General features: G+C 48.8%; 1 long non-coding RNA gene across 1 annotated transcript; it reads right to left on the reverse strand.

Annotated features, from left to right (window-relative positions):
- Window positions 1-412: 412 nt before the first annotated feature.
- Window positions 413-5,028, reverse strand: LOC145553615 (uncharacterized). Its single transcript, XR_014089673.1, has 2 exons — window positions 4,433-5,028; window positions 413-1,019 (listed from the first exon to the last, which is right to left on the reverse strand). It is a non-coding gene; the product is annotated as an uncharacterized LOC145553615 (long non-coding RNA).
- Window positions 5,029-7,058: the final 2,030 nt, after the last annotated feature.

Here is a 7,058-nt window from a genome sequence, read left to right on the forward strand (position 1 = left end):
TCTGCTGAGGTGTTATGAAGGTCCAGGATGCTTCGATGGCCTTAAGCTCATCCAGAGTTTTGAGTCTTGCGTCTCTCAACTTTCTCTTCACAATATCCCACAGATTCTCTATGGGGTTCAGGTCAGGAGAGTTGGCAGGCCGATTGAGCACAGTAACACCATGGTCAGTAATACCAGTGGTTTTGGCACTGTGAGCAGGTGCCAGGTTGTGCTGAAAAATTAAATCTTCATCTCCATAAAGCTTTTTACCAGATGGAAGCATGAAGTGCTCCAAAACCTCCTGATAGCTTCTGCATTGACCCTGTCCTTGATGAAACACAGTGGACCAACACCAGCAGCTGACATGGCTCCTCAGACCATCACTGACTGTGGGTACTTGACACTGGACTTCTGGCCTTTTGGCATTTCCTTCTCTCCAGTCTTCCTCCAGACTCTGGCACCTTGATTTCCGAATGACATGCAAAATTTGCTTTCATCCAAAAAAAGTACTTTGGACCACTGAGTAACAGTCCAGTGCTGCTTCTCTGTAGCTCAGGTCAGACGCTTCTGCCACTGTTACTGGTTCGAAAGTGTCTTGACCTGGGGAATGCAGCACCTGTAGCCCATTTCCTGCACACACCTGTGCACGGTGGCTCTGGATGTTACTACTCCAGACTCAGTCCACTGCTTCCCCCAAGGTCTAGAATCGGTCCTTCTCCACCATCTTCCTCAGGGTCCGGTCACCTCTTCTTGTTGTGCAGCGTTTTCTGCCACACTTTTTCCTTCCCACTGAGGTGCCTTGATACAACACTCTGCTAACAGCCTATTGGTTCAGAAATGTCTTTCTGTGTCTCACCCTCTTGCTTGAGGGTGTTAGTGATGGCCTTCTGGACAGCAGACAGGTCAGAAGTCTGACCCATGATTGCGGTTTTGAGTAATGAACCAGGCTGGGAGTTTTTAAAAGCCTCAGGAATCTTTTGCAGGTGTTTAGAGTTACTTTGTTGATTCAGATGATCAGGTTAACTGCTCGTTCAGAGAACCTTTTCATCCATCCATCCATCCATCCATCCATCCATCCATCCATCCATCCATCCATCCATTTTCTTCCGCTTATCCGGGGTCGGGTCGCGGGGGCAGCAGCTTCAGAAGGGAGGCCCAGACTTCCCTCTCCCCAGCCACTTCTTCCAGCTCCTCCGGGGGAATCCCAAGGCGTTCCCAGGCCAGCCGAGAGACGTAATCCCTCCAGCGTGTCCTGGGTCTTCCCCGAGGCCTCCTCCCGGTGGGACGTGCCCGGAACACCTCACCAGGGAGGCGTCCAGGAGGCATCCTTACCAGATGCCCGAGCCACCTCAACTGGCTCCTCTCAACGTGGAGGAGCACTCTCTACTCTGAGTCCCTCCCGGATGACCGAGCTTCTCACCCTATCTCTAAGGGAGAGCCCAGCCACCCTGCGGAGGAAACTCATTTCGGCCGCTTGTACCCGTGATCTCGTTCTTTCGGTCATGACCCAAAGCTCATGACCATAGATGAGGGTGGGAACGTAGATCGACCGGTAAATCGAGAGCTTCGCTTTTTGGCTCAGCTCTCTCTTCACCACAACGGACCGGTACAGCGCCCGCTTCACAGTAGACGCTGCCCCAATCCGCCTGTCGATCTCCCGTTCCCTTCTTCCCTCATTCGTGAACAAGATCCCCAGATACTTAAACTCCTCCACTTTAGGCAGGACGACCCCCCTGACCCGGAGAAGGCACTCTACCCTTTTCCGGCTCAAGACCATGGCCTCGGATTTGGAGGCACTGAGCCTCATCCCGGCCGCTTCACACTCGGCTGCGAACCGCTCCAGTGAGAGCTGCAGATCACGTTCCGATGAAGCCAACAGGACCACATCATCCGCAAAAAGCAGAGATGCGATCCTAAGGCCACCAAAACGGATCCCCTCAACACCTCGGCTGCGCCTAGAAATTCTGTCCATAAAAGTAATGAACAGAATCGGTGACAAAGGGCAGCCTTGGCGGAGTCCAACTCTCACCGGAAACGAGGCCGACTTACTGCCGGCAATGCGGACCAGACTCTGACACCGGTCATACAGGGACCTGACAGCCCGTATCAAAGGGCCCGGTACCCCATACTCCCGGAGTACCCCCCACAGGGCCCCCCGAGGGACACGGTCAAACGCCTTCTCCAAGTCCACAAAACACATGTAGACTGGTTGGGCGAACTCCCATGCACCCTCCAGGACCCCGCTGAGGGTGTAGAGCTGGTCCAGTGTTCCACGACCAGGACGAAAACCACACTGCTCTTCCTGAATCCGAGGTTCGACTATCCGACGGACCCTCCTCTCCAGGACCCCTGAATAGACCTTACCAGGGAGGCTTAAGAGTGTGATCCCCCTGTAATTGGAGCACACCCTCCGGTCCCCCTTTTTAAACAGGGGGACCACCACCCCAGTCTGCCAGTCCAGGGGAACTGCCCCCGATGTCCATGCGATATTGCAGAGTCGCGTTAGCCAACACAACCCCGCAACATCCAGAGCCTTAAGGAACTCCGGGCGGATCTCATCCACCCCCGGGGCCCTGCCACCGAGGAGCTTTTTGACCACCTCGGCGACCTCGTCCCCAGAGATTGGAGAGCCCAGCCCAGAGTCCCCATGCTCAGCTTCCTCAACAGAAGGCATGTTGGTGGGATTGAGGAGGTCTTCGAAGTATTCCGCCCACCGGCCCACAACGTCCCGAGTTGAGGTCAGCAGCGCACCATCCCCACTATAAACAGTGTTGGTGCTGCACTGCTTCCCCCTCCTGAGACGCCGGATGGTGGACCAGAATCGCCTCGAAGCCGTACGGAAGTCTGTCTCCATGGCCTCTCCAAACTCCTCCCACGCCCGAGTTTTTGCCTCAGCGACAACCCGAGCCGCATGCCGTTTCGCCCGCCGGTACCTATCAGCTGCTTCTGGAGTCCCACAGGCCAAAAAGGCCCGGTAGGACTCCTTCTTCAGCTTGACAGCATCCCTCACCGAAGGTGTCCACCAACGGGTTCGAGGGTTGCCGCCGCGACAGGCACCAACGACCTTGCGGCCGCAGCTCCGATAGGCCGCCTCGGCAATGGAGGTACGGAACATGGTCCACTCAGACTCAATGTCCCCCACCTCCCCCGGAACGTGTTCGAAGTTCTGCCGGAGATGAGAGTTGAAGCTCCGTCTCACAGGGGACTCCGCCAGACGTTCCCAGCAGACCCACACTACACGTTTGGGCCTGCCAGGTCTGACCGGCTTCCTCCCCCACCACCGGAGCCAACTCGTCACCAGGTAGTGGTCAGTGGACAGCTCCGCACCTCTCTTCACCCGAGTGTCCAAGACATACGGCCGCAAATCCGATGAGACGATGACAAAGTCAATCATCGAACTGCGGCCTAGGGCATCCTGGTGCCAAGTGCACATATGGACGCCCTTATGCCTGAACATGGTGTTCGTGATGGACAATCCGTGACGAGCACAGAAGTCCAACAACAGAACACCGCTTGGGTTCAGATCGGGGGGGCCGTTCCTCCCAACCACGCCTCTCCAGGTCTCACTGTCATTGCCCACGTGAGCGTTGAAGTCTCCCAGTAGAACAAGGGAGTCCCCAGGAGGGGCACTCTCCAGTACCCCCTCTAAGGACTCCAAGAAGGGTGGGTAATCTGAACTGCCGTTCGGCCCGTAAGCACAAACAACAGTCAGAACCCATACCCCACCCGTAGGCGGAGGGAGGCCACCCTCTCGTTCACCGGGGTGAACCCCAACGTACAGGCGCCCAAATGGGGGGCAACAAGTATGCCCACTCCAGCCCGGCGCCTCTCACCGTGGGCAACTCCAGAGTGGAAGTACGTCCAGCCCCTCTCAAGGAGACTGGTTCCAGAACCAGAGCCATGCGTCGAGGTGAGGCCGACTATTTCTAGCCGGAACCTCTCAGCCTCGCACACTAGCTCCGGCTCCTTCCCCACCAGAGAGGTGACGTTCCACGTCCCGAGAGCCAGCTTCTGCAGCCGAGGATCAGACCGCCAGGGTCCCCTCCCTTGGCCGCCGCCCATAGCACAATGCACCCGACCCCTTTGGCCCCTCGGACAGGTGGTGAGCCCATCGGAAGGGGGACCCACGTCTCCTCTTCGGGCTGAGCCCGGCCGGGCTCCGTGGGTAAAAGCCCGGCCACCAGGCGCTCGCCATCGTGCCCCACCTCCAGGCCTGGCTCCAGAGTGGGGCCCCGGTGACCCGCGTCCGGGCGAGGGAAAACGCAGTCCAAAGTTCGTATTCATCATAGGGGTCTTCGGGCTGCACTTTGTCTGGTTCCTCACCTAGGACCTGTCTGCCTTGGGTGACCCTACCAGGGGCATAAAGCCCCAGACAGCATAGCTCCTAGGATCATTGGGACACTCAAACCCCTCCACCACGATAAGGTGGCAGCCCAAGGAGAGGCAGCATAACCTTTTCATGATATGCTAATTTTTTGAGACAGGGATTTTGGGTTTTCATGAGCTGAATGCCAAAATCATCAGCATTAAAACAACAAAAGACCTGAAATATTTCAGTTGGTGTGCAATGAATCTAAAATATATGACAGTTAAATTTTTATCATTACATTATGGAAAATAATGAAAATAATGTCTTTTTGAGAAGGACCTGTATATCCTTTTCTTGTTGTTGTTGTTTTTAACTTAAAAAGTGCTCTCAGATCAGTGCAGCTGTGTTTTTTGTTTGAATGCTCGGTCTCCTCAAACCCCCAGTGGGTCGTGGCAGATGGACATTCACGCTGGGCCAGGTTCTTGTTCTGCCTCTGCTGCTCCCATCAGTCGGCCCGACCGGCTCTGCAACAGACCAACCAGTGTTAAGGAAGAATTTTTATATTACTGGTAAATTTAGCAAAACTCTGGCTCTGATACTTCCTTTTGATCCCGGGTTTTCTCGCGTGGCCACGTGCGGGGACAAAAACACAACAATGCGTGTTGACGTCACAGAATTACAGGATTTAATCCAATCAGAAGAAAATATAAGATAGTACAGGAAACTAAAGAAAGACAGATACAAACAGTGTTACCTGAGACAAGAAGACAAAGAAATATCAAGGACGTCCTTGGAGAAAGAGCTGGTGCAGAAGTAAAATAAATCAGCTTTTTTCTGAATTGTTTCCCTTGTGCACAAACTTTTATACCTGTAGGTGTGTTTACCTCTTTAATGTATTCAAATAAGGCGTATCTCTACTTGACCAATTGGAAGGCATCTCTGGCCCTTTTAAATTTTAGAAAAAGTCCCGCAGTTTGGTCGCAAGATCAAACACCTTTTGTTAAATAAGGTAGAAGCAGACTCTCCGAATTCATGGTGGTTTATGGCTTTTCACAGATCAGTGTGAAAAGCTAGAACTTCCTACTGATTGTTTCCCAACAGACAAAGAGCAGATCAGAAGATCTTGGCAAACAATCTGCTTTAACTACAGTAAAATATATCAATAGGTCAGAATATGTTATAAATTTTAAAACTATAATTATGGTATTTCAATCAAGTCATGATAAATTCTAAAACTAACTTATTTTAAATTTATTTTCTTAACACTATCCGGCCTCCTGTGGCTCTACAGCCATCTGGGCAAAGAGAAACAGATGCAGGAACCTCACAGGTAGCTGTGAAATTCTGGTTTCTCTTCTGCTCTGCCAGGAACAAACCTTTAATACTGTATTTTAATTCAATGAAAAGTTCTCCAAAAACCCACTTTGTTCTTCTGCACTCAGCATCTCCAAAGTTTAGTCCTGATATCAAACCAAAAGCAATAGATAATAAACAGAAAATAATGAAGTACAATTCCTGTTTCTAATTAGGAATTAGAAACAAATAAGAATTAAGACATTCATTCACCATAAACCTAAATATTTTCTAATACTAAACAAAACATTTTCATGTGATTCTAATATAGTCAGAAATAATACAATTTCAAATACATTCATCATTAACTAAATTAATTCTAAAACTAGATAATAGAATTTTTAGTCAAAACATGTTATTAATAACTAAGAAAAATGTCTTACAAATTAAATGTTAGTGATTTAAAACATTTTATGTTATATTCAGTTTTTGCACCATGTCAGATGTTAGTTCTGGAAGACTTCTCATCCTGGTTACGTGAACCGACCAAAGTTCCCTTTCTCAGAGTAATTCAAGTGATAATGTCCTCCACCTTCCTGCATATGTTAATTTATGACCTCCTGTCTTTAATGATAAGACCCCAGGGGTCTGAGCTGAAGCTCTCCTGCAGATCCTATAGTTCTTCGGGTTTTAAATCACTAACACAAACCTGTTCAAACTTAAGAAATTCGTTCTAAAAAGGTTTAAACTGTGTTAAACACTCAAAATAATAATTTTTCTCAACACCAGCCTCACACACACCATCAGGAAGTCAATCCCCACTGACTAGTTTCCCTTAGATAATACTTTGAACTGCCTTTTTCTTATTTGTAAAGTTTTTTTTAATTATTTGCATTGATATGATCCATTGATGCATGAGTTTAGTTTTTTGTGTGTTGGTTTTCTGATCATCTATTTGTTATTATTGTCCATAGGGTCTTGCCTTTTCAGTTAATTCCTTGTGTCGAGTTTCTCAGTTAAATCTCATGTTCTCTTACTGTTAAGTTTGATAAATAATATGTAATATGTATTTTTCTCTATAAATACATATTAAGGAAGAAAAAAAAACATCTGACTTTTCTTTCAGACTCTGAATAATCTTAGAATTTTGACTTATTACAATGATGCCTAAAATGTCAGACATCATTGATTCTGTTGCTCCTATTAAGGTGAAGGTCGTGTCATAAGTGGGTCGAGCAAATTGCTGCTCAAACACAAGTCAGTTCAGAGGGATTTTCCACTCTCCATATCAAATCAGATTCAAAACCTTCATCTTTTGTAGCTTTAAACCAAACCAGATCTTGTAGAGTTTTATACTGAATCACCTTAATATCAGAACTTTTACTTCAAATTGTTCTGCAAAACAATGCTACGCATGAAGCATATCCAGACCGTGGATTGTTTTTGAATAGACAGCCTTTAGGGAACATAATGTCAA

Source organism: Poecilia reticulata, chromosome 1 (assembly GCF_904066995.2).
Source record: "Poecilia reticulata chromosome 1, P_reticulata-male-v2, whole genome shotgun sequence".
Taxonomy (NCBI): Eukaryota; Metazoa; Chordata; class Actinopteri; order Cyprinodontiformes; family Poeciliidae; genus Poecilia; species Poecilia reticulata.